The sequence below is a fragment of the Sturnira hondurensis genome, unplaced genomic scaffold (genome assembly GCF_014824575.4).
Source record: "Sturnira hondurensis isolate 20B ecotype Veracruz unplaced genomic scaffold, ASM1482457v3 Scaffold0020374, whole genome shotgun sequence".
In the NCBI taxonomy this organism is placed as follows: domain Eukaryota; kingdom Metazoa; phylum Chordata; class Mammalia; order Chiroptera; family Phyllostomidae; genus Sturnira; species Sturnira hondurensis.
Window position 1 is genome coordinate 1587746 of NW_028093005.1, and position 27589 is coordinate 1615334.

The following is a 27589-nucleotide window of genomic DNA, read 5'->3' on the forward strand; positions in this document are numbered from 1 at the left end:
TACCCAGCCCAAGGTGGCCCCTGCACACTCCACACACCTGGAAGCTTCACGTTGCTTAAATCAAACGCACACTTAACTCCCTCAGCTGTAGACATTTGAATTCTCTATTTCAAGCTTGAAAGAAGAGGCGATTACCCTGCAGGAAGACAGTGCGATGTGGTAAAAAGACCGTTAGGTTTGGAATCCTGTTGGAATTGACTTGGGAACTTTGCCCTGCTATTTCCTAGCTGGGTGAGTTTTAGGCGATCCATTTATTCTCTGTGTGCCTCAGTTTCCATCTGTAAAGTGGGGATATTAGCCATAACCCCAGTGTACCTGCCTCACAGGTTTCACATGGAATTCAGGTGAAGGGTCCGTGGGATTGTTTTAGAAACTTGTGGTCCGCTGGGTGGTGGGAGTGAGGAAGTGACTGGGCTTGGCTCACACCGACTGCCACCACCAACTGGGCTGCGTGGCGGTCACCCAGGCCGTGCAGGACATGGCTCTCTTTTCAGCTGGGATCACAGAGAAGCAGTAACTGTTCCTGCTAATTGGAGCAGAACAAACATCTCCTGCAGTGAGGCAGAAAGAAGAGGCCTGGGGCAAGTGCCTGGGGGCAGACTGCTGTGGGTGCAGAGAGGGTGGTGGGTGTTGGCAGGCCAGAGGGCGGTCTTGGCTGTGGGAGGGAGAACTGGTCATGGAGGTCCCAGTGTGTGTGGTGGTTACCGTTGTGATGTGCACTTGGGTCTCAGTTAAATTTTAAGTAAAACTCATTGAGCTCTCCTGTAACAGAGTGTAGCTATGTGTGTGTGTGGGGGGGGCAAATGGGGATTTGTAATGGGGTCCAGAACTCAGTGTGTCTAGGAAATATTAAAAAGAAAAAAAATATATAGGATGTCTGTCACACTGACAAGTCTGAGCTGGGGGATGGGACACATGGAGCAGGACATTGAGAGCTGTTTTGAATAACAACAGTCTTGCAGCTAACCTCTGGCATGGTCATTTAACATATCTATAGCCTTTAACTGGTTCCATAGATATGTTAAATAGCTGTGGCCACTGCTTTGAGCCAGGCATCCTGAGTGACTTCCACCCAGGATGTAACTGGGAGGCAACTCCCCCTGGTTACAGAACCTGGGTAAAAGAATGCAGATGATTGGCTCCACCACATGGGGCGGCGCCTGCCTGGACTTACTATGGCAGCCCAGTAAAGCTGGAAGAATACGGGAATGTTGGCAGGTGTAACTGAATGTGGGAGGAGTTGGAAATGGGGCTGCAGAGGAAGATTGGCACTGGGATTTAAACCCAGGTGCAACAGCCACGCGGGGCTTTTTGGGACCACAGGGCTTTGGCAGAAGTTGGAACCGTGTAGCTTTAGGGTGTGCCCTTTTTTGCCATGTGGCTTAGGAAGCAGGAGAGACTTTGCCTGGAAGAAAGGGGTGAAAGGAGTCTTGCTGGTGGGCCATGAGAAGGTGCCACGTGGTTTTGGATTAACTGGAGATCGGGGTGGAGACACAGATGATGCTGCTGGAACGAGGGGCTGCCTGAACCACAGACTTCTTCTTTTCCTGAGATAGGTGCCCTGGGCTGGGCAGAGGGAGAAGGAAGGGCTGTGTGTGTTTGTGGGTATTCTAAAGGACTTTAGTATTTTAATGAAGACACTAAGTCACTACTCTAAGTCTGTATAACTTTTAAATAATTCCTTTCCTTTCACCAATCTCTGCTATTGAGAGCCGTCTTTCCCTGGCATTGGACAAGGTGAACCTAGCACGGGGGTGGGGATGGGGACCCCGGAGCACAAGGGTGGGTCCTTTCAGTAATAGTATTTCATTCACACCCCACCACAGGTCTGTTCTGTAACACTCCTTTCAAAGAGAAGTCTCCATCATTTTCAGTTAATCTTCTGGTCTTCACAAGAGGGACTTAAAATTTAAGTCAGGCCCTGGTCCGGTAGCTCAGTTGGTTACAGTGTTGTCCCCATACACTGAGGTGGTGGGCTTCATCCCTGGTCAGGGCACATACAAGAATCAACCAATGAATGCATGAATAAGTGGAACAACAAATTGATGTTCTCTCTCTTTCTCTCTCAAACCAATAAGTAAAAATTTTTTAAAAAATTTAAGAGTCAGTTTTCCAGATGCATCTCTGTTTTACTACTGCCCTTGAAACACCAGTGCCCTGGAATGATCACAAGCAGAAAGAATTCTATCTGAAAACACCTCTCACCTGTGTTTGCTGGTTATTGCACAACTGGAAGCCACACTCAAGGGCTGGCAACCTTAAAGATGCTTTCCTAAAATGACAACTCAATGAAATAACAAGATTGAAATTCCAGCTTTGTCACTGGAGGAAAATGTCACTATTCACTCAACATGAGGACCAAAATAAAAGGCATAGTATCATCTTAATAGTTACTCTGAAAATAATTCGATGACAATCATTTTAAAACATTATAGTGTCAGAATTAAAAGTATCTTCAATAGAATAAAGCATACCTGTTTTAAACCCCAAAGCAGCACGGGTAAGGTAACTTCAAAATTAGGAACAAAAATGAATTCCTTTATCTTTACACTAATAATGAATGAACAAATTAGTTTACACCCTACCCAGTTCCTGAAAGGAGTAAAGGTAGTTCAAGTTGCTCTTGTTTGGAATCCTGGTTAGTTCAGTAAGAAAAGATAAAAGAAAAAACAGACAACACAAGAACCTCTGTATGGAGAGTTGGATACAAAAGAATCAGGAAAAATATACTCTGGTTTCTCTTCAGATCGCATAAATCTTTCTCCTTTTACAAAAGAATCAGGAAAAATATACAAATTGAAGAGTTTAAGAAAGAATGCTAATACAAGCGGCACACAAAAAACTGGCAATCCCTCTAAATACCAGCAATTGCTAGAAAACATAATGAAAAAATCCGTGTATGACAGAAACAAGTGATCTAACACACTTAAAAATAGCCATAACATATGCCTGGCCTTTCTGAAGAGAATTGCAGACCCTGTGGGGTGGGGGCAGGGTGACAGACGTAATATATTCCAAACGCGCACTCTTGGTGTTGGGAAATGTCTCAGTGCCTTAGGTCATTTTGCAAACATAACCTACCTCCGATCGATCTCAACAGTATTTTTCTGAACTTTACAGGCTCTGGTAAAGCAAACAGATGACAATTTCAAAAGGACAGTCTTTTTTTATTTTTTAACTTTATTTTTATTGTTGGTACTATTACAGACGTCCCCATTCCCCCCTGCCCTTTGCCCACCTCCACCCAGGCCCCATGCCCCCTTCCCTCTGGCCATCACCACACTGTTGTCTTTGTCTATGGATTATGCACATGTGTTCTTTGGCTGATCCCTTCACCTTCTTTCATCCAGTTCCCCCTCCCCTCTGTCAGCTGTCAGTCTGTTCCATGCATCCATGCCTTTATTTCTATTTTGTTTGTCATTTTATTTTGTTCATTAGATTCCACATATAAGTGAAATCATATGGTATTTGTCTTTCACTGCCTGGCTTATATCACTTAGCATAATGCTCTCCAGGTCCATCCATGCTGTCACAAAAGGTAAGATTTCCTTCCTTTTTTTTTTTTACCAGTTGAGTAGTATTCCACTGTGTAAATGTACCACAGCTTTTTTAACCATTCATGTACTGATTGATGGACACTCAGGCTGTTTCCAGATCCTTGGCTATTATAAATAATGCTGCTATGAACAAAGGAGTGCATATGGTCTTTCAAATTAGTGTTTCGGGATTCTTAAGATCTATTTCCAGAAATGAAATTGCTGGGTCAAAACGCAGTTCCATTTTTTAATTTTCCACAGAAACTCCATACTGTTTTTCACAGTGGCTGCCCCAGGCTTCCCTTTTCTCCGAATTCTTGCCAACACTTGTTTGTTGATTTATTGACGATAGCCATTCTGACAGGTGTGAGGTGATACCTCATTGTGGTTTTAATTTGCATCCCTTTGATGACTGGTGATGGTAGGCATTTTTCATATGTCTATTAGTCACCTGTAAAAAACCCCCTTTTTAACTGGGCTGTTTGTCTTTCTGGTGTTGAGTTGTATAAGTTCTTCATATATTTTGGAAATTAACCCTTATCAGATGTATCACTGGCAAATGCGTTCTCCCGCTGGGCGGGTTCCCTTGTTGTATTTTGCTGGCTTCCTTTGCTGTGCAAAGGCTTCTGGGTTTGCTGAGACCCATCTGTTCACTCCTCCCTCCGTTTCCCTCGCCTTGGGAGATGCATTGGGAACAGTACTGCTGTAAGAGATTTTTGAGATTTTTACTGCCTGTGTTTCATTGTAGGATTTTTGTGGTTTTGTGACTTACATTTAAGTCATTTACCCATTCTGGCTTTGTGTATGGTTTTGTTTGGTGGTCCTGGTTTCTTGTTGGCCTGCACCTGTTCCGTTTCCCAACACTGTTTATTGAAGAGACTGTGTTTACTTCACTGTGTTCTCTCACCTCCTTTGTCAAATATTAATTGACCGTAAAGGCGTGGGTTTGTTTCGGGGCTTTCTGTTCTGTTCCAAAGATATATGGGCATCAAAGGACATTCTTTAAAAAGAAGGGCAAGTCTCAAGATCTAGAAGGTTCAACATTAGAGCACTTTATAAAATAATAATTTAAAAAATTATTAAAAATGAATGATGGGAAATTGGCTAGCATTGAAGAATTTTAATTTTGAACTCCCCCTTATACCAAAATAGACCACAGATGAGCCCTGGCTGGTGTAGCTCAGTGGATTGAGCACGGGCCTGCGAACCAGTCTATCGCGGTTCGATTCCCAGTCAGGGCACATGCTTGGGTTGCAGGCCAGTTTCTGGCAGGGGCCAGTTCTCTGCAGGGGATGCACGAGAAGCGACCATACATTGATGTTTCCTTCCTCTCTCCTTCCCTTCCCCTCTAAAGATAAATAAATAAAATATTTAAAAAAAAATAGACCACAGATGGATTAAAGAGCTAAAGATCTTTAAAAAATAGAAAAGTTAGCACAAAAGGCAATAATTATTACATTTATAAAGAACGACCCCTCTCATCTTTGAAACGCGGGGAGACCCCACAGGACTGTACAGACCACAGCGAGAACAACGCAGAAGCTCCTCCCCACGAACAAAGTGCAACAGAACGAGAGAACGCCGGGCGGGCAGAGGCGGTCGCCCCAACGGCAGTAACGACGGGCTGATAGCTGTGCCACAGAAAGAGCTCATTAAATTTTTTATGAGGAAGAGAGATTATGACCCAACAGATAAGTAGGCAACACATTTAAGCATGCTATTCACTTGAGGCGAATCGATGTGTTAACAAACACCGGGAAAATGGTTAGCCTTGCTAGGAATTCAGAGCAATTAAAATTAAAGCAGGCTTGAGGTGCGGTTTGATAGTTACTAAAATAGCAGGAAACGTCGCCCCCAAATGTACACTTGCGACGAGCCACCGTGGCGAGGTTGGGGTGAGGGTGTGGGCGGCGGATCGGGTGCAGCCAAACTTGGTTGTCCTCAGAGGTGATGTGACTAGCTCCACTCTTTAAGGAAACTGTGTGCAATGAGTTGAAAATATTTATGTCCTTTGGTCCTATTAGTTTGCTTCTGAAAAGAATAAAATGATCCCTTTGAAGATACTCGACATGGCATGACTCAGTAATTAAAATTTCAAAGTAACCTGTATCCCCAGTAACAGGAAAGTTATTTAGTAAATTAGGGGGCATCCATGCTATTTTGGTTTACACACTATTAAATTTGATTATAAAAATGTACAGGAACACGAAAAACTGTTTTTTATGTGTGGCTAAGCGAACAAAACCCCCACGTGAGTACGAAACTATGCGCATATCACAATTGCGATAAAGAAAAAAGGTGTGCCTGTGCGGACACAGGCTGGAAGGAGAGACATGCAAATGCAAACCAGTTTGTTAGGGTTGGAATTTTCAGTGCCTTGGTTGTTACTGTTGTTTTAATTTAAAAAGTCCAAGGCTTGCAGGATCCACATCATACTCTTTCCCAGCCATAGTCCCCACCCTGGCTGGAATCTGTCCCCTAGGGCAGCCTGGAGGCCCGGTGCCTTGGGTCCGGGCCCTGCCCGGCTTCTCGGAAAGCAGGCTGTCGATAGTCCCAGATGTGGACAACCAGGCCAGCAGCTTCCCAGGAGGCCTGGCAGCCTCTGTCCACACTCCCAGCAGCTCTGAGGCCTTGGTGCCTGCCGCCTCTGCAGGTCCAGTCCCCTGGGGGCAGGACCTGATTGTCGTTCCGGACAAATTATTACTGTGGTTCTCAAACTGACCAGCTTCATCCTGGTGGCTAGGGTTGCCAGGCCGCCTCAGATAGGGGGCTAGAGCCACGGAGCCTAGAGCCAGCAGAGCTGCTTTCCCAGCCCAGCCTAGAACTTCCACCCCGAACACAGCCTCCTTCGAGTCACAGGGACGGGTCCTGGGAGCTGGTGCAGGCAGCCAGGAGCCCACTGCCACAGCTGCCCTGGGCGTTGGGCCGCCTCTGAGAGCCGAGCTACCCACACCTGGGACCCTGCCCTGAGAGGACCTCCTCCCCCCCCCCCCCATTCCCAGAGCTGCATGTGTGTGTGTGGGGGGGTGGTGGTGGTGGTGATGTGGCTGGATTCTTCTTTTTTTTTCTCTCCTTCGTGCCTTGTTCATTTATTGATTGGGTCCCCTGTCCTGGTTTCTGTGGGGACTGCCCTCGGGCTCCCACCATCAACTCTGAGCTTGTAGTCTCTGTGGTCCTTTCTCCAAGACTCTGCTTATAGGGCCTGGGTGCCCAGGGTTATGAACAATAATAAGGGTAAAGGAATAAGCACAGCAGGTGGACTGCACTTCATAGTATACAAAGGGCTTCCATGTACACTTCTTATCTGTGCCATTTGTTCCCACAGGACAGTCTCTGTTCGGAGCTAATCTTAATGCGGAAGTTGACTCCATTGCTGGTTTCCACTAAAATCTTCAGCCTACCAATGATGTCATGATTTCCTAGAGATTCAAGAGAACATGAGGAGAGGTCGCACCGTATAGGATGTGGTCCTTTGCTGGGAAATTTGTGGCAGGCGTGTTTCTTCAGCCACAGATCTTCTCTCTCCAGGCCTGACGCTGGGTGTGAACATCCTCCTTGCCAGAGATGGTCTCTTCCAGCAGGGGGCTCTCGTTCCAGCCACTGTGGCAGCATGGTTTGTCATCCTAGGAGCAAGGGGCCTTCGTTGCATTTATACCATAATAAAACTCCTATTGATTTTAATAAAATTGAAAAATCCCTTTGTGAATGAAAACCCTGGGGCCCCACCCGATAACTGCTGACTTGCTGCATTTTCTCTGCGCCTTGGACACTATGATTCATGCCCGGGCACCGTTTCGGTTGAGGGCTGGTTTCCCCGGCAGAATAAATGTGATCCATAAAAAGTTGCACATTCAAGGACCTTCTGAGGGTCGTGGCTGGAGGGAGGAAATGCTCCGGTGGGAAGGTCAGAGGCGCGGATCATCCTGGAGGCAGCCTGGGGAAGGAGCAAGGCTGGTTTCCACTCTTCCGATGATGCCTGTGTCCTCAGCCCTACCGCTGAGCTCCGTGCAGCTCACGCCTTGTGAGCACCGCCTTCTCCCGCACTGCAGACTGCCCACACTCAACTCTCCATCCCCCCAGTCAGACCACTGTCCAGAGGGGTGCTCCCACCAGCAACCAAATGTCCTGTCCTTCTTGACTCCTGCTCCTGCTCCTTGAAGGACCTGCTGTGCTTGTAACCCACCTCCACCCCTTCACCCATGCTGAGGCCTCCACCTAGCACTGGGTGCCCCGTGCTGTTCCCTGACTCCTCTCTCCCCTCAGTGCACCCAGCAGCTCCCTCTGCAAACTGTTCCCCCCTGGCATCCACGCTGCCCTCTCCACACTGTGCTCTCGTGGACACCGTATACACCTCTCTTTCTGCTTTGGAAAGTAATACATAGCAGGGACTATGTGACGGTCACACTGTTAACTACTTCAGCACTTAATCTTTACAACCATTCCAAGGGGGTAGGTATCGCTATCCCACCCTCTCTCGCAGATGAGGAACAGGCCCAGAGAAGTGAGGGGATCTGCCAAAGGTCACAATGAGGAAGTGTCAGAGGCATGGTGAGCCCTGGGCTTGCTACTAATTTCCCCTTCCGATGGCAAGTGTGCCAAGGCCTGGCATCACATGTCCTTCACCTTCGGTTCCCAGTGCTGCCACTGGGCTGGGACACAGCCTTCAGCAATGTGAGTGGGACCCACAGCTTGTATGGTGACATCCCCTCCTCAGGGGAATTGGTCCTGAGGGCCAAAGTTGTTTTCCCCCCACCAGAGTCTGGAGGGTGTGGATGGCCAGCGACGAACTAGGCACCATGCTTGGCCTGTGGCCTCTCTCGCTGGGTCTCTCTCCGCAGCATCGGGAAAACTTGCTGTGGGAGGCCCGGTGAGGTTGGAGCGACTTGAGGAGGACCCAGTACTCACACACAGTTCAGCCCAACCCCAAAGCCAGGGTCTCCCGCCATGCGCCACTGCCCCCTGCACCCATGTTTTATAATCCTTAGTCCAGGGCTTCTTTAGAACTGCAGACTCTGTCTGCCAGCTCTGGGTATGTCATCTTGAGGGAAATAAAAAGTTATTTCATATCCTACTCATTCAGCAGGACGTAAGATATAGGCCGGATAGACCAGGATCCAGGGGTATTGTCTCAAGGCCAGAGGCCTGGTGGGGCTGCCGTATTCCCAAAGCAGGGGTATGGGTGTGTGTGGCCTTCAGGTGAGGCGTCCACGTGGTAGGGAACACCTCTCCGTGTGCATGTTTCATCCATTTTCCTTTTTCGGATTCCCCTCAGACACCCAGGGGCCCTGGGCAGTCCTGGGCCCTGTGGCTGCATGGCTGCCCCTCTCCGCACCACCATCCCCATCACAGTTGAGGAGACTGCAGGTGGACAGCTGACTTAGGCCGAACCTGTCAGATTCTCTCCCAGCAAATGGAATTATGCAGAGACAATGACCAGCTTTAGCTGGGCCCTTGAACGGAAGTAATACAAAGCCAGAGCTGGGACAGACTGAAGTTGAGAGTGGTTGAGAGTGGGGGGTGGGGAGAGAGAGAGGAGGGGAGGGGAGGGGAGGGAAAGGAGGTGGGGGGGGGAGAAACAGCAGCTGCGCAGAAGGAGGGCGCAGAAACCAGGGGCCCTGGAGAGGCGGGGAAGGAGCAGCCTCAGCTCCTACTCCGTCTCTAGTCTTGGTTGTATTTCCTTTCAAGACCTGGAGGGTCCTCTTATTTTGTATTCCAGGAGACACCCCTTTAGTTTTTCAGTTGCCCCCATTTTTATTTGTGTGAACTACTCCCAGTGCATTTTTGTTACCTGAAACCAGAACCTCGAGTAAAATGTGGGGCACCCCTGCCCCTGTGAGAAGGTGGGGAGGCCCAGGGGCTGTGAGGCGCTGACCGCTTTGTTCTTCTCTTGCAGGAAAAAGTGACCCAGGCTCAGGGCATCAGGGCCCTCGGCCAGCGTCTCTGCCTATCTGAAGGTCTTTGAGGCAAGGCTCAGGCCACGGAAAGTCCACAGAGAGAGTTTCAGATCTACATCAGAAAAGCCTTCTCGGTCAGTGTGTCCTGGGAGGAGGGGGCTGCTCTATGTGTGTCGGGGGGGCTGGACCTCCTGAGACTGGAGCTGTGTCAGAGTGGAAGTCAGCACCTGGGCTACGCAGTGCCTAAGGCCTCTCCCTGCCCTGGCTTCCCCAAAACAATGGCTTCCTGAAAAATGACTTTGTCACCGGTGCTCCAGTGATGGGCCCATTATTCCAGAGGCTGGAGTTCTTGGTGTCAAGGAAATGTGTGAAGTTCCCTGATGTAGGCGGGACTGATGCCTCCCTCCCAGGAAATGGAACCACACAGAGACAGTGACCAGGTTCAGTGGGCTCCCTCAAGGGGCCCCTCACTCACCTTCAGGAGCCCTAGGAAGCTGACCCAAAACCAAGGTTGTACCCTGTGGCTCAGCATTTCAGAATCCCCTGCCTATAAAGCTGACCGAGGAGACCAACCCCCCGCTGTGGCTTGTCCCTGCTCCTAGCGCCTGTCTTCTGTCATGTTGAAGGTATGAATGACAGAGGGGAGATCAAGTCAGGAGCGTCTGGAAACGGGCTGTGAGATCGGGATGAGTCAGCATCGGGTCTGATCAATTCTTAGAGAAATTCACTCCTGGGATAGTCACACAGGAAGGATCCTGGTGTTCAGTGAGGCCCGGATCCACTCCCTAGGTTGGGCTGTGATTTCCCTTCCAGATCCCTGGGTAGAGGTGGCTGGGGTGGCGAAGCCCCACACCTCCAGCCCGGTAGGCTGATGATCACTTCCAGGTGATGTTGGGAGTTTGTGGTTGATGTGGCTTCAGAAAGGGGGCCTCTTCTGTCCTGCGCACCTTGCCCTGGACGTCTCCCTGCAGTGAGCTCTCCAGTTCCTCTCTGCCAGCTTCTCTGCCCCATAGCCATCTCCCTGGGCTGTGTTCCCTCTGATAACGACCCCTCCTCCCATCTCCCCCTGCTGCTTCCCCCTCACCCACAGTGCCTCCCCTTCATTCTCCTGTGGTTCTGGAACCCTCTCCTCTGCACCATGACTCAGGCATCCAAGGCTGTTCCTAAGTACATAACCTCATAGCCTCACAACCTCACAAGCTGATTGCTCTGTACCTCAGCACAGGGCAGCCATGGGGAAGGGGGCTGGGATCTTCTAGCGGGTGTTCAAGTCCACCAATTTCTGACCACATCCCTGGAGCTGACATCCTGTGCTGGGCCCATGAGGTAGTCCTTGCCCCTTTCCTGCTCTGATGTCTGGGCTGCTGCTTTCTGAGCTAGAGGGACATTTCAGAGCATGCTGGCAGCATTTCTGAGGATGTGCCAATGAACCCAGGAGCCCGTGGAAGGGGAATGGAAGGTCCTGGGTTTCAGCCAGGTTGGGTCTTGAATTCAAGAACTCCACAGAAACCGAGGGCAGAGACTAAGTCTGAATTTTGGACTTGAACCCAGAATGGATCTGCAAGCTTGGCTTCTGCTTAGACACTCTCCTCCTGCTTTTCTTAAAAAAGTTTTATTTGTTTATTTATCTCTTTGAAAGAGAGGAGGAGGAAGGGAGAAAGAGAGAAAGAGAAACATCGATGCACAAGCGAAACATCGATTGGCTGCCCCCACACACCCCCAACCAGGGACCCAGCCCGAAACACAGGCGTGTGCCATGACTGGGAATCAAACCAGCAACCTTGAGGTTTGTGGGATGACACCAACTCACTGAGCCACACCAGTCAGGGCTCCACCTGTTTTTTATTGATTCAGTTTCTCCTTCATCTGTTTATTATTCACCTCTAATCTATCATCACTCACTCCTTTATTCCTCATTCATCCATTTTTAAACTTGTATATGCAGTCCTGATCTATTTACTAATTCATATACTCATCCATTTTCTTCTTTTCATTTCCAGCTTTATGGAGAGAGGCACAGGAAACAGGACACACTAGAAGTGTCCAATCAGGTAAGTCTTGACATATGCATGCAGCATGAATCCACCACCACAATAAGGAAAATAAACACACCCATTGCCCGAGGTTCCCTTACACTTTTTGATGTACTCCCACCTGTAGCCAACCACTGATCTGCTTTCTTAGGCTGTAGATTAGTTAGCATTTTCTAGAGTTTTATATAATGGCATGCTATAGTACACACTCACTGTTCTTTCCTCTCTGGCTTCTTTACTTTAGCCAGTGGGGAAAGAAAGTTTCCTCCATGTTGTAGCATGTATCAGTACTTTATTCCTTTTTCATGGCTGAATAATACTCCAAATGCATGGATATACTGCAGTTTGTTTATCTGTTCAGCTGTTGTTGGACACTTGGGTTGGTCCCAGTGTTGGCCCACAAGTCATTGTAAAGACATTGTCTTGCATTTCTCTTGGGTAAACAATCAGGACTGAAACAACCAGATCTTATAGTAGGGGTATGCTTAATTTTTTAAAATTTTATTTATTTATTTATCTTTAGAGGGGAAGGGAAGGAGAAAGGGAGAGAAATATCAATATATGGTTGCCTTTCATGAGTCCCCTGCTGGGAACTGGCCTGCAACCCAGGCATGTTCCCCGACTTGGATTTGAACCTCGATTCTCTAGTTCACAGCCCTGTGCTCCATCCACTAAGCTATGCCAGCCAGGGCTAATTTTTTTTAATTGAAATTTTTATCGAGATAATTATAGATTCACATGCAGTTTTTAAAAATGATACAGAGAGAGCCTGTGTAATTTTACCCATATTCCTCCAATGGTAACATTTTGCAAAACTATAGCACAATGTCATAACCAGGATGTTGGCCTGGATAAAATCCATCCATCTCGTTCAGGTTTCTCCTGTTTTACTTGTGTGAATCTGTGTATACGTGCGTGTTTAGCTACGTACAACTTCATCACATGTGCAGTCACCTGCTCGCCACCACAATTAGGATACCTAACTGTCCCATCAGAACAGCAGTTCCTCATGCTGCCTTTTCAAATTACACACACCTCCCTCCTGTTCTTGCCCCCGGTCCTAATCCCACACAATCACAAATTTGTTTTCTGTCTCTAAAATTTTGTCATTTCAAAAATGTTATATAAATGAAACTGCCCAGTATGCACCCTCTTGGCACTGGCTTCTTTCATTCAGCATAATTCCATGTGGAATCTTCTAAGATGTTGCATATCTCAATCATTTGTGCCTTTTCACTGCTGAGTAATATTCCATTTTATGAATGTACCACAGTTTGGTTAACCATTCATCTTTTGAAGGACATCTGGGTTAATTTCATTTTGGGGTTATTATGAACAAAACTGCTATAAACAAGTACGTACAGACTTTTGAGTGAATACCGCTTTTATTTCTCTAGGATAAATGCCTAAGAGCACACCTGGTAGATTGTGTGGTAATTGCATATTTAGTGTCATAAGAAACCGCCACACTGGTTTCTAGAGCTGCTGTGCCTTTCACATTCCCACCTGCACTGGAGGAGTCATCCAGTTCCCCACATCCTTGCCAGCATTCGGCGTGGGCACTATTTTGATGGATGTGTAGGGATATCTCATTATTGTTTTAATTTGTATTTCCCTTTGTATTTTGATGTTGGATATCTTTTTATGTGCTTAGTTGCCATCTATATATCCTCTTCAGCAAAATACTTCTTTATGATTTTACTCACTTTCCAATTTTATTGTTTGTGTATTTTTACTGTTGAGTAGTGAAAGTTCTTTGTATATTAGAGATACAAGTTCTTTGTTGAATATATGATTTGTAAACATTTTCTACCAGTCTTTTGCTTTGCATTTTAATTCTTTAACTATATCCTTCCAAGACAAATTTTTTCCTTTTGGTACAGTCTGATGCAATTTTCCTTTTTCTGAAACATCCTTTTGGTAACAACTCAAACAATTCTTTGCCTCGCCTTAGGTATGGAAGGTTTTCTCCTATTTTTTCTAAAAGCTTTATAGTTTTACATTTTAGTAGAAGTCAGTGATACATTTTGAGTTAATTTTGTATAATGAATAAAATTTAGATTGAGGTACAAATTATATTTTATTTATTTTTAAAAAGAGGGGAAAAGAGGGAGAAAGAGAGGGAGAAAAACATTGATGTGAGAGAGAAACACCAATTGGTTGCCTCTCATACAGGTCCCACTGGGGACCAAATCGGCAACCCAGGCATGTGCCCTGACCCACGGGCTCAAACCTGTAAGGATGTCCAACCGACTGAGCCTCACTGGTCAGGGTGCATTTCTTTGCCTGTGAATGTCTTTTCTCCACTGAATTGCCTTTGCACCTTTGTCAGAAGAACAGTTGGCATATTTTTGTGAGTCTCCTTTTGGTTTCACTATTCTGTTCCATTGATCTGAGTGTCTCTCCCCACACTGTTTTAATTGCTATGACAATGATATTGAATCAAGTGATCCCTCCCACTCTATTCTTCATCATCAAGGTTGCTTTAATTATTCTGTGGTCTGTACCTTTCCATATAAATTTTAAAATAAGCTAGTTTATGTCCTAAAAAACCTTGCTAGTATTTTGATAGAAATTACATTAAACCTGTAGATCAATTTGGGGACCTTTTAACTATGTTAAATCTTCTAATCCATAAACACAACATGTCTCTTAATTTATTTAGAGATAAATAAATTGATGTCTTCCACCAGAATTTTGTAATTTTCAATATGCTGATCTTGCACATATTATGTTAAAGTATACCTAAGTAGTCCATCATCTTTGAAGCAGTTGTAAATAGTATTGTGTTTTTGATTTCAGTTTCTGTATATATGTTGTTAGTACATAAAATATAGTTGGTTTGTGTGAACTGATCTCTTATCTTGAGAACTTGCTGGGCTTGTTAGTTCTACGAGTACTTTTTGTTGTTGATTTTTGAGACTTTATACATAGATAATCATATCATCTGTGAATAAGAACAGTTTATTTCTTCCTTTCAATATGTATGTCTTTTATATATTTTACTGCAACTGCAGTAGCGAGAATTTCTAGTGCTATGTCAAATAAAAGTAGTGAGAACAGACATTTTGAGAAAGTATAACGTCTCTAACCTTTAAGTATGATGACAGCCACAGATTTTTTTTGAGCTGCTTTTATCAACGGGGTAATTTCTTTCTATTCCTAACTTCCTGGTTTGTTAAAAACTCATGAGTGGGTGTTGGATTTTGTCAAACGTTTTTCTACGTTAATGAAGATGATCATATAATTTTTCTTTAGTTTGTTGATATGGTGGATTACAATGGATTGATTTTGTTCTTAATTTTTTCTTTTTTTTTCCAGATGTTTCTTTCTAATGAATTGACCATTACATTTCCTAAGCTCTGAAATGGTCAACAGACCACAGAAAGACATTGTTCTAGGCTCCTGCTTGAAACCAGCAGCTTCAAGCAAAGTGCTGGCCTTGACTCAGGGCCAACTGATTGATTTTTTTGAATGTTAAATCAACGTTGCATACCCACTTGGTCATCGTGGATAATACCTTTTATACTTTATTGAATTCACCTTGATACATTTTGTTAATTTTTGCATCTTAATTTATGGGAGATATTAGTATCAGTTTAGTATTGGTCTTATAAAATAAGTTGGCAAGTGCTTTTTCTTCTTCTGTTTTCTGAGAGATTGTGTAAAATTTGGGTTAATTGTTTTTAGCTTTACTGAGGTATAATTGGCAAAAATTGCATGCATTTACCATGTACAGTGCAATGTTTTGATATAGATATACACTGTAAAATGATTACCATAATCCATCTAATGAACACATGGTGAGAACACTTAAGATCTATTCTCTTAGCAAATTTCACGTACTCAATACAGTATTATTAGTCAGTCACCATGTGGTATATGAGATCGTCAGAACCCCATCCTGTGTAACTGGAACTCTGTACCCTTTGACCAGTACCCCCATTTACCCCAAACCCCAGTCCCTGACGGCCACCGTTCCACATTCTACTCTCAGTATGTTTGGCTTTTTAAAAGATTTAACATGTAAGTGAGATTATTCGGTATTTGTTTTTCTGCATCTGGCTTGTTTCACTTAGCCCCAGGTGTATCCACGTGGTCTGAAATGGCAAGATCTGCCTTTGTGAAGTGGAGTAGTATTCCATTGTCTCTATGTATTTTCTCTACCCATTCATCTGTTGGAGGGCCCTTAGGATGACGGCATGTCTTGCCTGTTATGAGTAACGCCGCCATGAACTTGGGAGTTCAGATATCCTGTTCTGTTGTGTATGCTCGTGTACCCAGAGGTAGGACTGCTGGGTCATACAGTGGTGCTCTTTTTAGTTTTTGAAGAACCTCCAAACTGCTTCTATAATGGCTGTAACAGTTTATATTCCTCCCAATGGTGCACAAAAATTCCTTTTTTGTCCATATCCTTGCCAACACTGGGTATTGTTTTTTTGTCTTTTTGATGACGACCATGCTGAGGGTTTGAGATGATCTCTCATAGCCGTTTTGATTTGCATTTCTCTGATGATGCATAATGATGAGCACTTTTTTGTATGCCTGCTGGCCATTTGTATATTTCCTTTTGAGAGGCGTTAGTTATTGTTTAAGTGTTTAATAGAATTCTTCCATAAAACCACCTGGGCTTGGGGATTCCTTTCATTGAAGGTTTTAATTATGGATTCAATTTATTTAGTGGTTCTGAGGCTATTCAGGTAATATCTTTAATCTTGGTTAAGTTTGGACAGGTTAGGGTTTTCTAGAAATTGGTCCATTTCTTCTTTACTGTGTTGTACTATGAATGTAAAGGTATTTGTAGTGTTCCCTTGTTCTCCTTTTCATGGCTCCAGGGTCTATGGAGACACCCCCTGCTTCACTGCTGATGCTGGTGAATGGTATTTCTCTCTTTTGTTAGTTTTGCTAGACGTTTGTAAGCTTTATTGATTTTTTTTCAAAGAACCAGATTTTTGTTTCATTGATTTTCTTTATCATTTTCCTATTTTCAACTTCATTAATTTCTACTCTGATTTTTATGATCTTTCTTGTTGCTTTGGGTTTGTTTTACTTTTTTTTTCTAGTTTCTTGAAGCAGAACTTAGATGACTGATCTGAGACTTCTTCATTTCTAATGTAAACATTTAGTTCTGTATAATTTCCTTTCTGCACTGCTTTGAAATGGTCATTTTCTTGATTCTTGATGTGATAAGTGATTTTCGGTGGTACGCTCAACATTTTATCTTTTATGTTAGGAGACATTGGGTAGCATTTAATTGTTTTATTTAGCAGGCAGGCACCCTGTCTGCTTATGCAGGCAGTGGTTCTAACGACAGTTCAAGGTTAAGGCTTGTGTGGTGTGATACTGGTTTGTTCGGTGTACCTGGTGTCACTGTTGCTCCCGCCGTTCCCAGTGGTGCTGCCTGAGAGGGCACAGCCTGGGCCGAGCTGCCCAGTGAGTCTCTTGCATAGGGCGCTTCAGGCCTGTGGGGACAAAGAAGCTCCCTGGGCTGGGCCGCTGGTTGTGGTCGGTTCCTCTTGCCAGGGGGCTTGTGATGGGAACTCCTTTGACAATGCCACTGGCTTCCCTGGTATCTCTTGGCAGGAGAGTGGAGTCTAAGACTTGCCCCAGACTAGAAACTCTCCAAATATGTGTCAAAAAAGTGAGAGTGAATGTATCACCCATCATTCATGCTCTCCTTCCTCCCCTTCACTCATTAGCAAATTCATCCTACTTGTCTCCACTGGGAGACATGGTGCATTTTGGCTGTCCATGGAGCCAGCTCACGACAGTGGAATCGGAAGGCATTTCAGCTCAGTCCAGCGTGGCTGGGCCACGAGGACACTGCCCGCCACTTAAGCACAAACTGCCAGGACCTCTCACGGCTGCTGCTTCCTCCCTGATCCCTTCCGGCAGCTACGCACTCACAGTTTCCTCTGCTGATCAGGTCACGAGAGGGGAGACACGCTGCACCTCAAAGCTTTATCACTCCATTCCAATCTCTCCCTGAAGAAGTGAGCATCTTGCCTCCTCCCATACCTTCTCCCTCTCTGTCTCTCCAGCGTCCCTGAGACCTGGATCTGAGACTTGCTCAGCTCTTGGCAAAGAGAAACGAGTCTTCTTGTCTTTGCTGCACCTCAGAAGAGAGAGAAGCCCTGGCCTTGCCTGGCTGCTGGTGCGGAGGGAGCAGCAGAGTTGCTAGAGGCCAAGAACGAGTTGCTCTCACAGCAGAGGTTCACCGAGCATGAGCCTGAGTTGCACATTGTGCTGAGCCAGACAGACCCAGTTCCTGCCCTTGCAGAGCCAGCGGTCTTGTCTCAGGGGAGACTGACAGACATCAAATAATCAAACACTGAAATGTAATCTGCACAAACTGGGTGTGAGATGGGGTGGGTGTTGTGAGAAAAAGATGTGTGATACGACGAGAAAATAGAACATGGGGGCCTGAGCTAATCTATGCAGTCATGGAAGTGACAGTTGAACTGAGAGAGAAAGGGAGAACAGTATTTAATTGGAGAAGAGAGATAGGGTGTGGAAAGGAGAGAGCATGACAGGCAGTGAGAACAGCATGTGCAAAGGACCTGTGGTTTGAGACACAGGAGACAACTGTATGGCTGGTGCACACAGAACGAGAACAGACCAGTAGGCAGGCACCAGGTCATACAAGGTCTTGTTGGCCACAGGAAGGATTTTATTCTTTTTTAATGGTCATTTTGTTTATTTTATTTTATTTTAATTGTTGTTTAAGTACAGTTTTGTGCCCTTTACCCCCATCGCAGCCCACCCCCCAGCCTTCCCCATCTCCCTCCCATTTCCATCCCCAGGATTTTATTCTTTATCCTAATGGTTTTCAAAAAAAGGGGGATGATGTGATCTCACCTGTGTCTCGAAGAGGTCGGTCTGACTGCTGTGTGGAGAGAGGATTCAGCAGGTAAGAGCGGAGCTAGAAAAGCAAGCTGGCTGGCTAAGGCCAAAGCCCTGGCCAGAGATGCAGTCAGCCCGGTCTAGGGTGGGGAGGGTGGGAGGAAAGCAGTGGGCAGGGAGTGTAGGAGGTACAGCCACCGAGACCCCTGCACGATCTTGGTGGGGTGTGGATGTAGAGGGTGAAGGGCGGGGCCTCACAAAGAGCAAGGCCCAGGCTCGCCAGCCATTTTCTAAGAGAGAAAGGAAGTCAGATTTAGGAAGAAAGACCCTGACTGCAGTTTTGGATTTGTCAAGTTTGTGGCCTTTTTGTGATGTCAAGTAGACAGGTGGGCACTAAGTCTGGAGCCCAGAGCAAAGACTGGAGACAGAGCCTGAGGGCGGTGACTGAAGTCATGGCTGAAGGACAGTCAATCACCTGGGGAGAGAGTGGGGGGTCAGAGGGGAAAAGTGAGGGAGGAGACAGAGATGCGGGAGGCAAGGAATGGGTGCAACAGTAGACACATAAAAACATCAAAAGGAAATACAAAAAAAAATTAACAATAAAATCCTGGGGAAGAAATGCCTTTTGGTGTGAGTCACAAAGCCCAGAAGGCATAAGTAAAAAGATAGGTCTGAATGCATCAAAACGTGGAACATCTCCGAACAAGGAAGACAAACAAGGTTAAAAGACGAGCAATGACTGAAATGCAGTATTTGCAATATATTCAAAAGACAAAACTAAAATCCCGAAATTCCATAGGAAAAAGACAACCTAGTAGAACCCTGGGCGCAGGAATGAGCAGGGAGGAAAGTGTGACCCACGTTCCCGAGAACCAGCTATGAGGCCTCTTTGCCGTCAGTGCGGCAAAGGCTGAACAAAAGAATCACCCGCACTGTGGGGATGGAGACGCTTGCATCTTACTGGCGAATATGTTTGCAGGGCAATGTAGCAGAACCTGTCGAAACCGTAAGCAGAAACACCTTATTTAAAAGCAAACTCATACATATGCCTCAAAATACATTTATGTACAAAGAAGTTTATTGCAGTATTTTTTTAGAGAGGTTGGAACACTGGGAAGTCACATGACTCTGTATATACCTTACATGCGGTGTGGGCCGGCTCCTGTGGCAAAAGCACGGTGTCTGTGGGCGTGAGGTGATGACTGTGTGCAGCACTGTCCCTGAGGGAGGAAGTAGGAAGGTGGGTGGGGGGGAGGGAGTTGGAGGGAGGTTTTACGTACTGTTCTGGAAACTTCTGCCTTGTTTGAATCATGCATAACAAGAACATGTTCTTGTATTAGCTGTGTAATTTTAAAACTTACAAAAAAATACAAATCCTGAATTGGCTTCTGTGGAAAGAGGGCTGGAGAGACAGGCCTGGTGCTGGCTGTCTCCACTGCCTCTGCTCTGGCCCCTGCTGGCTAGAGAGTGGGCATTCTGGTGCCGTGGGCCGCTTGTCCTCAGGCCCCAGGTCCCTCTTGGCCCAGGTGGCTGGCCACAGGTCGCTCCTTCACGGGCCAGCGTGGAAGCCCGCAGCCTGCTGGAAAGGGGTGCCGTGGGAGGGAGGCCCGGCACCACTGTACGGCATGCTCCGACCCCCTATTTAAAAGCTGACTCCCCATTCATTCACAGAACCTGGCAGAATATTTTCGAATAAATCATGAGCATGGCAGTTACATTCTCTAAACCACACTGGAAAAAAGATTACGGTATTTACTGTGGGGACAGGAAGATTGATTCCCGCCCAGAAAATCTGCCAGGTTCTTGATTTAGGGAGTCAGTGATCAGCACAGGTTAGCTCTGATTTATATCAGCTTGCTTTTCCACAGGTTCCTCTCCTGCTCCAGGGCACACTTTGGATGGGACAGCTCGGGAGTGGCTACTGTCCTGCTAGTCCCTTGCAGGATGTCCCACAGGCTGATGGACAGAGGCAGAGATCACTGCCCTGCAGCTGCCTCCCACTGTACCCTTCAATCTGATCCCTGCTTGGTACCCCTGTCACCTGCTGGATGGAGCTCCGCTCCTCAGCCTGGAGTTGCAGGACCTTCTACGTGGAGATTTGGCCACCTCTGCAGGCCTTGCTCCCGCCACCCCTGTTCATGCTACACACTCTGTGTGTGCTTTCTTCACCGTGTGCCTCCTACATGACCCTGTCCTACGGTAAGGGACACACACAGAAACCAGGCCCCATCCCACCCTTGGCTGGCTCAGAGTCTGGCACAGGGCTCAGGCTCACACTCAGTTCCATGTGGTAAGTTCTGTGATGGGTGAGCTGAGCAAGCAAAGGAGAGGCAGCCTCCACGCCTCTCCTCCTCTGTCCTCTGTGTGTCCCCAGTGTCCCTGGGTCACTCTGTCACAACCCTTGTCTCACTTTCTTGTCCTCGTTGCCTTACTCCTTGTTCATGAATGCCGTATCCTCATTTCTTCCAAGCTAAGCATGAGGCCTGGATGCACTTGGACTCATTAAATGTCCACTGACCTGACCTGAATGATCAGCTGCCCTTGTCCTAGATGTAGCCCATTCTTGGGAGTGAGCACCTGCTAACCAGGAGTCACCAGTGACTCTTTGTAGGGATTTCTGAGGGGTCTGTGGGCAGTGTGATCAAGGCCACTCATCCTACAGGTCGGTGGGGTTTGGAACAAGTCGTGGACTCAGAGGCTCCTCTACCTGCTCAGGAGACCCAGCCTTTCACCCCCTCAATGCCTTGCAACAGGCCTCAGCCTCCTCTATTTCCGTTGAGAGAGTATAATTCCAAAGTCTGTTTTCCCTAATTGGATTTGTGGTTTTGTGGTTTTGTTTGGTTTCTGGCTATTAACCACCCCTCTTTCTGGGGTCTCTTCAGCTCTGCCCCCGACTCCCTGCTGCATTTTTTACCCATTGTCTGTGGTGGATATTGCCTGGATCTACCATAACCCTGGCCAGGAGAGAGACACCGAGGTTCACTGAAAAGAGGGTACAACACGGACCCTCAGTCCAGCTGCACCACATATTGGCTGGGTGAGCTGGGGCCCAACGCTTTATGTCTCTGAGTCTTGGTTTTAGGTACACTAGCTCACTTCCTATGACTGCTGAGAAGTAACCCGTGGGAAGGTACTTCATCTGTCTCTGATGACAACATGGAGTCACATCTTGATAAAGTACCCAGTTACCACTGACAGCAAACACTTACCTACTAGACTCCTACTGCCTGGGAAATCCCGTGGGGCTAGTTCTTGTTCATGAGTCTTAATTGCTCGTCCTGGCTGTCCCTCCACTGCCCTGCCCATGATGGCCGATGGGGGCTGTGGTGTCACTGCTTTCTACCAGGGACCCCAGTCCCTCATCATCCCAGATGCAACCCCAAGCACAGGGCTGGCCTTTCTCTTGATTCTCTGTAGCTCAGCCGAGAAGAAACTTCGACTTTAGATACCTTTTCCTGAAGGTTCTATGTTCAGAGAAGGGAAGAATAGTACCAAGAGGAACTTGTTCCTGCTCTAGAAGGGGCTGTGCTCAGATTGGAAGGACCCAGACCCTGTCGAGCCAGGGAAACTTCACTTCCAGCTGCCTCATGTAACAAAGGCCAGCTCAGCTCAGGGAAGGCTGGAGTCCCCTCATTCCCATCTATCATCCCGCCTCTTTCCCCACTTCCTTCCCTGGGGCCACTCATTTCCCAACATGATTGACAGAGGGAATATCCAGTCCCTTCAAGGGAAGCCCCACTCCACAGGTGTCAGGCTATTGACCTCAAATAACTCCATTCCCAGGACACTGGGTCCCATCCAGTTCCCTTTCCCAGTCTTTCCTCCAGCAGGAGGTCAGGCAGTGATGTCAGCATGCTCTCTCTGAGGTCGGGAGCCTCTCTTTGAGTTAGCGCTCTGCAAGGGACCGGCATTTCCTCAGGAGCCAGCTCCAGTTTGCAGCACATTCATTTCATGCAGAAGCAAGAAAAAATTCTTATAGCTTCTACTCGTACCCCTACCACCTTTTTCCCTCATGGGGAGGGGGATGTAAGTCACTGCTGTTAAACAGAAGCCTAAGGTAATTCTTGGTTTAAAAAATTTGTTTTCAGGTTAATGGTAATTTTATGGTTTTCTCCACAAACAACTGGTGAGTATTTGTGTAACTAAAAGGCACATCATGGTGATTTTCCTAAAAAAAGAGTTTACTCTCTAAGATAAATGCCAGATTCTTAGGAGCAAATTCAAAGGTGTTATGGCTTTTTCTTTTAAACACAAGAGACCACACTTACCAACTCAACATGCTAAGCTTTTTTTTTTTTTCAGTCCTCGCCTGAGGATATATTTATTGATTTTGGAGAGGAAGGGGGAGAGAGAGAGAGGTTGTTGTACAAGAGACTCATCCACCACTTGCCTCCCATGTGTGCTCCAACCAGGGATTGAACCCACAACCTAGGTCTGTGCACCAGCAGGGACTGAACCCACAGCCTTTTGTCATATGGAATGACACTCCAAACAACTGAGCCACTCAGCCAGGGCTCAACATGCTAAGTTTTTATGAATCACAGTGTCGAGTGGCAGGAAGCAGGACCCCTCCCTCCAATGCATGTGAGCCATTTTAAGGATTACAGATTCCCAGGTAGTCAGGAATCCTGGAATCATCCAATCTATCCCCAGGAATCAGGTGACCTCCTAGTAACATCCCTATCAGGTGATGTCCCAGGTCTGGCTTGCATGCCTTTCATGAAAGGGAACTTGGTCTTTTCTGGACTGGTCCATCACTGGCCAGCTTCCACAGCTGGCTCAGGCCCAGCCCTTGGGAACACACAGAACCTGCTCTTCCTGGGACATCACCCTATTGACGTGCCCACTGTGAACATAGTGTCTGACTGTCTCTAGGCTGAGGCTGAGCGCCCCGATTTTCATCCCACCCTTTCTGCCCTCAGTCCCCCAAGCCCAGGCCCACGGTTTTCTGTGATACAAAGTCTCCGGTCCCTCCCCCAGTCTGACCTTCTCCTGGGGACTTGGCCCATCTGCCTGGCTCTGTTCCATTATCTGCCCACTGCGGGCAGAACCAGGAGTCAGTGCTGCCGTCCGAATTCTGGCAAACACACTCCAAACTGAGGCAGGTTTTTTCTCATTAGAATTTTTACGGCATATTTGTTAATAGGCTGAGAGGTGACCAACACAAGACTTGCAATTACAGACGCATCAAGGCACACTCTCATGGGTGCCTGTGGTGTACAAGAACAGTCTGCCTTGTCTAAGTGAAAGCAGAGTGACTTTGATGTCAACACAGGGAGACTCTGGGGGCATGAAGCCTGAACTCTACCCTCCCTGCTCATTTGCCAGCTGCCTCTCAGTGCCCTCTCCAAAGCAAGGCTGGTCGACCAGTACTTTTCTGGGGAAGCAAACCAATTTGCCATAAATTACTTCAATGGTGGTCAAGTTGTCACATGGTCAATTTGGCCAATGACCAATTTGCAGGCTGTTTTTTAAAATTTGTGTTTTGCCATAGCAATTTTGCCATTTATGATTGAGTTGCTGGTCGCAGATATTGAGTTTGGGGGAGGGCTGCCTGGAGGCAGAGCTCAGAGGAGCAGAAGCCCTGTGCCTTCTCACGCTGGTCGGGCTTGGACGATTGGAACTGTGCGCCAGGACCTGCAAACCGCGCAGGCGCAGAAGACCACTGCAGCGATGGCGATGGAAAGCCGGGGAGCAGACCTGAGCGAGACCTGGGGCAGGGGTCTCTTCCTGAAACAGATCCGGGCGAGAGCAAGGGGATTTTAGCACCGCAACGAAAGAGAATGCGAGCTCCTAAAGGGGTCCAATGGGAACTAAGTAGAGATGTTTGGAACTTAGAAGGAAGTGGCTCCTGAATTTCAAAATATAGACATGAATTAGAAGATTGTTTCTTTTGAGAATTAAAGTAATAGTTGTCTTACAAGATCAGGTGTAGAAATATGTGAAAATACAGAGCTTAAATGTAAAGAGGAGAGAGAGAGAGAGAGAGAAGGAGGAGTACCAGGCAGAAAGGGCTCTGGCGTGTGGGAGGGGGTAGAGTAATCATCGATACCTTGTTTTAATATAGCAACAGAAGAATATGGGGTATTTTATGTGGGTAAGAATTAGGACAATCAGCATGAGAAGAATGAAAAACAAGAGAGAATTGTCAAAACAATGGAGAGTGGGGAAGATAGGAATAAATAGTCACTTGACACAGTGAGATAAATCAAAGAAAAGGAGAAAGGAAACAGCAACAAAGTACAATAAATAGCAACCACAGTGTAAGATGGAAGAAATGAGATGAAGTGTCCCTTGTTGCTGTGAAAACGGTTGGCCAAATTCCCGATTCGGGGCAGACTGAGTTCAGAAACCAAGCTGGTTTCCATGGTGTTTATAAGACTCTCACCCAGAATAAAGTGATTGAGAAAGGTCAAAAACTAAGTGGTGGGCAAAAAGATGTCCCCAATTGCCTCACCCCCAACAACAACCACAAGGAGGAGGGGTGACAATAGTATTGAAGTAACATTGACGGTGAATGGCATCAGACAGGACCAAGGTCACCATGCAATGGAAGCAGAGTGACAGTAGCAAGTACTGTTGACTGAACTCCTGCCGTGGGCGCAGCGCTGTGGGCTTTAAAGAACTTAGCCCCCACCGCGGCCCAATAAGGTAGATAATGTCATTATACCCGTTTTGTAGAGGCACAAATCCAGGCTTGGGGAATTGGCCCAAGTTGACACCCATATTCTTTTCTTTTAAAGATTTAATTTATTTTTAGAGAGAGGGGAAGGGAGGGAGAGAGAGAGGGAGAGAAACATCGATTGTTGCCTCCTGCCTGCGTCCCAACGAGGGACAGGACCCTTAACCCAGCCACGTGCCCTGACTAGGAATTGAACTGGTGACCTTTTGCTGTGGGGATGACGCCCAACCCACTGAGCCACAACGGTCAAGGCTGAAAACCACGTTCTTACCCAGCACCTTCTTCACTGGAGATAGACATGACCTGGTCCTGGACCTCCAGGACCAGCACCTATGAAGAAGCCAATTGCCCCTCTATGATACAACCTTTGGGGGATATCACCCATTTAAACATTTTTAACAGTTTTCAAGATACCACCAATGGATTTGTTTTCAGTGAAATGATTCCATCTCATTAATCATGGCCACTCTACAGTCTGAATCTTCCATCTCACCAGGAAGTCTCTCCTGAGCTTGCTCAGGCCCCGCTTTCTCTGCTTAGTAAAGACACATTGAAATGACACAGACTCATGCCCATTGAGCCCCGAGGGCCAGATCAATGGTCTTTCTCCCCGAGAACGCCCAGGTGCCTCCATCCCACGGTCTCTGCAGGTCAAACACCTGCAGGGCAGTGGAGGGTCAATGCATCTGAAAGAATCTGGTTCTGTGAGTCGGCATCAAGGTAACTATAAAGTCCTCTGGTTAATGAAAAGTAGAATGTAATTAAGATAAAAAGGATTTTACAGCAGTCCCTCAGTGCCCNTTAGTAAAGACACATTGAAATGACACAGACTCATGCCCATTGAGCCCCGAGGGCCAGATCAATGGTCTTTCTCCCCGAGAACGCCCAGGTGCCTCCATCCCACGGTCTCTGCAGGTCAAACACCTGCAGGGCAGTGGAGGGTCAATGCATCTGAAAGAATCTGGTTCTGTGAGTCGGCATCAAGGTAACTGTAAAGTCGTCTGGTTAATGAAAAGTACAATGTAATTAAGATAAAAAGGACTTTACAGCAGTCCCTCAGTGCCCTGGCTTAGCTGAGATAATACATTAGATTGGACTTCTGCTCCAGCTACCAGGGTGTGAAGCTGAAATGAACTCTGTGCTCGGTGGCAATTCATGCTTCACATTCATCCCGTCCGACGCTTGTCAGTGCGTTGGCTGCGAGGTCCCACGTCCTCCGCAGTCACCAGGACAGAAGGAGGAAGTGGACACCATGGTGCAGTCTCCACTGCCATAGATTCCAAAACAACAGCCGATGTAAATGACATGTAATGTGTCTAACTGGTATCGAATTATCAGGATGTTAAATTACCAGTAAAATGTGAATGACTTTAAATACCTGATATTGATAAGAAAGTTGTTATCACTGAGTAGTTACTTACTCCTTGTGCCAATTTTGGTTAAGAACATGATAATCAAATTTATTTTTTATAAAACCTTCAGTCCTCTGCTACCCATTAATTGGTATCTAATTGGGTTATTCGGTTAATTTTTTAATAGGGTATTTGTAGGGAGTCGGGTTTGGAGAGTCCTCCCAGCTGCATTTTCAGGGCCCCCTTGGGCTTTTTGGTGTCCTGGGGCCCTCGGGGGGAGGCATCGGTCCTGAGGCTGGAGATGACTGATGAATTACAGAGGCTCTCCTGCTGGTAGAATGTTAGGTAATCACTCGGGAAGCTTTTAAACATTCATATGCCCTGAACACCCCTACCCTCAAACAACCCAAATTAGGCTTTCTGGGAGTGGAGCCTAGGGCTCAGAATTGTTTTCAGCTCATGGAGTGATTCTGTGTGCACGCAGGGGGAGAGCCAGGGGGAACTGAGTGGAGGTATGAGTGGACTCTGTGCCCTGTGAGGGCTGAAGGTCCAGTGTGGCCCCTGGCACTTGGACTGTGCTCCTGCAGGGGAGTTCTGCTCATTCCTTCCCCAGCCACTCTCTCCACCCCCACCTCCCAGGCATCTTGTCATGGCCTTTCCATGTGCACTCTAGAAGGAAGACTCCCCTTCATCCAGCCAGCCCACCTGAGCTTGGTCTGTGGCCCCAGCCGCTTCCTCTCCCACCCACCCCTCTTCTCCTGTCTTCCTGTTTTCTTTCCTGCTTTCTCCACTCTGAGTGTGGCCCTCACCCAGCCTGGTGGCTCTGGAGGCTTTCCTTCTCTGGCCACACCGTTCAGGGGTGGCCACGCTGGCTCGGGAGGCAGTCCGGTCCAGTTCCCTGGGGCAGGCACTGTGCTGGCTTGGTCAGCGTGGAATGTGCAGTGCCCAGCGGAATGGCATGTGGTATGCAAGGACTTGTGGACATGGGTGTGCAAGCATGAGTACACGCTCACCTGTCTCACCTTTGTGGGGAGGCCCTGTAGTGTGGTCATTGTCAACATTGCCGCGCCGGCAGCAAAGACAACTTCCTGTGCGACTGCATTTATGTAAGATTCTAGACGAAGCAAACTAGCCGGTAGGGATAGAAAGCAGGCCGGATGCTGCGGGGTGCATGGGTGGGGGGCAGAAGGGAGCTCTTAAGCGTGATGGATGTGTTCATTATCTTGGTGGTGGTGATGATGCTGTGGAT

General features: G+C 47.0%; 1 long non-coding RNA gene and 1 other non-coding gene across 2 annotated transcripts; one reads left to right on the forward strand and one right to left on the reverse strand.

Annotated features, from left to right (window-relative positions):
* On the forward strand, positions 1-25025 carry LOC118975583 (uncharacterized). The gene is made up of 5 exons (XR_005064097.1): positions 1-231; positions 9430-9564; positions 11431-11481; positions 20175-20596; positions 23453-25025. It is a non-coding gene; the product is annotated as an uncharacterized LOC118975583 (long non-coding RNA).
* Positions 14783-14920, reverse strand: LOC118975608 (small nucleolar RNA SNORA2/SNORA34 family). Its single transcript, XR_005064100.1, has one exon. It is a non-coding gene; the product is annotated as a small nucleolar RNA SNORA2/SNORA34 family (small nucleolar RNA).
* Positions 25026-27589: the final 2564 nt, after the last annotated feature.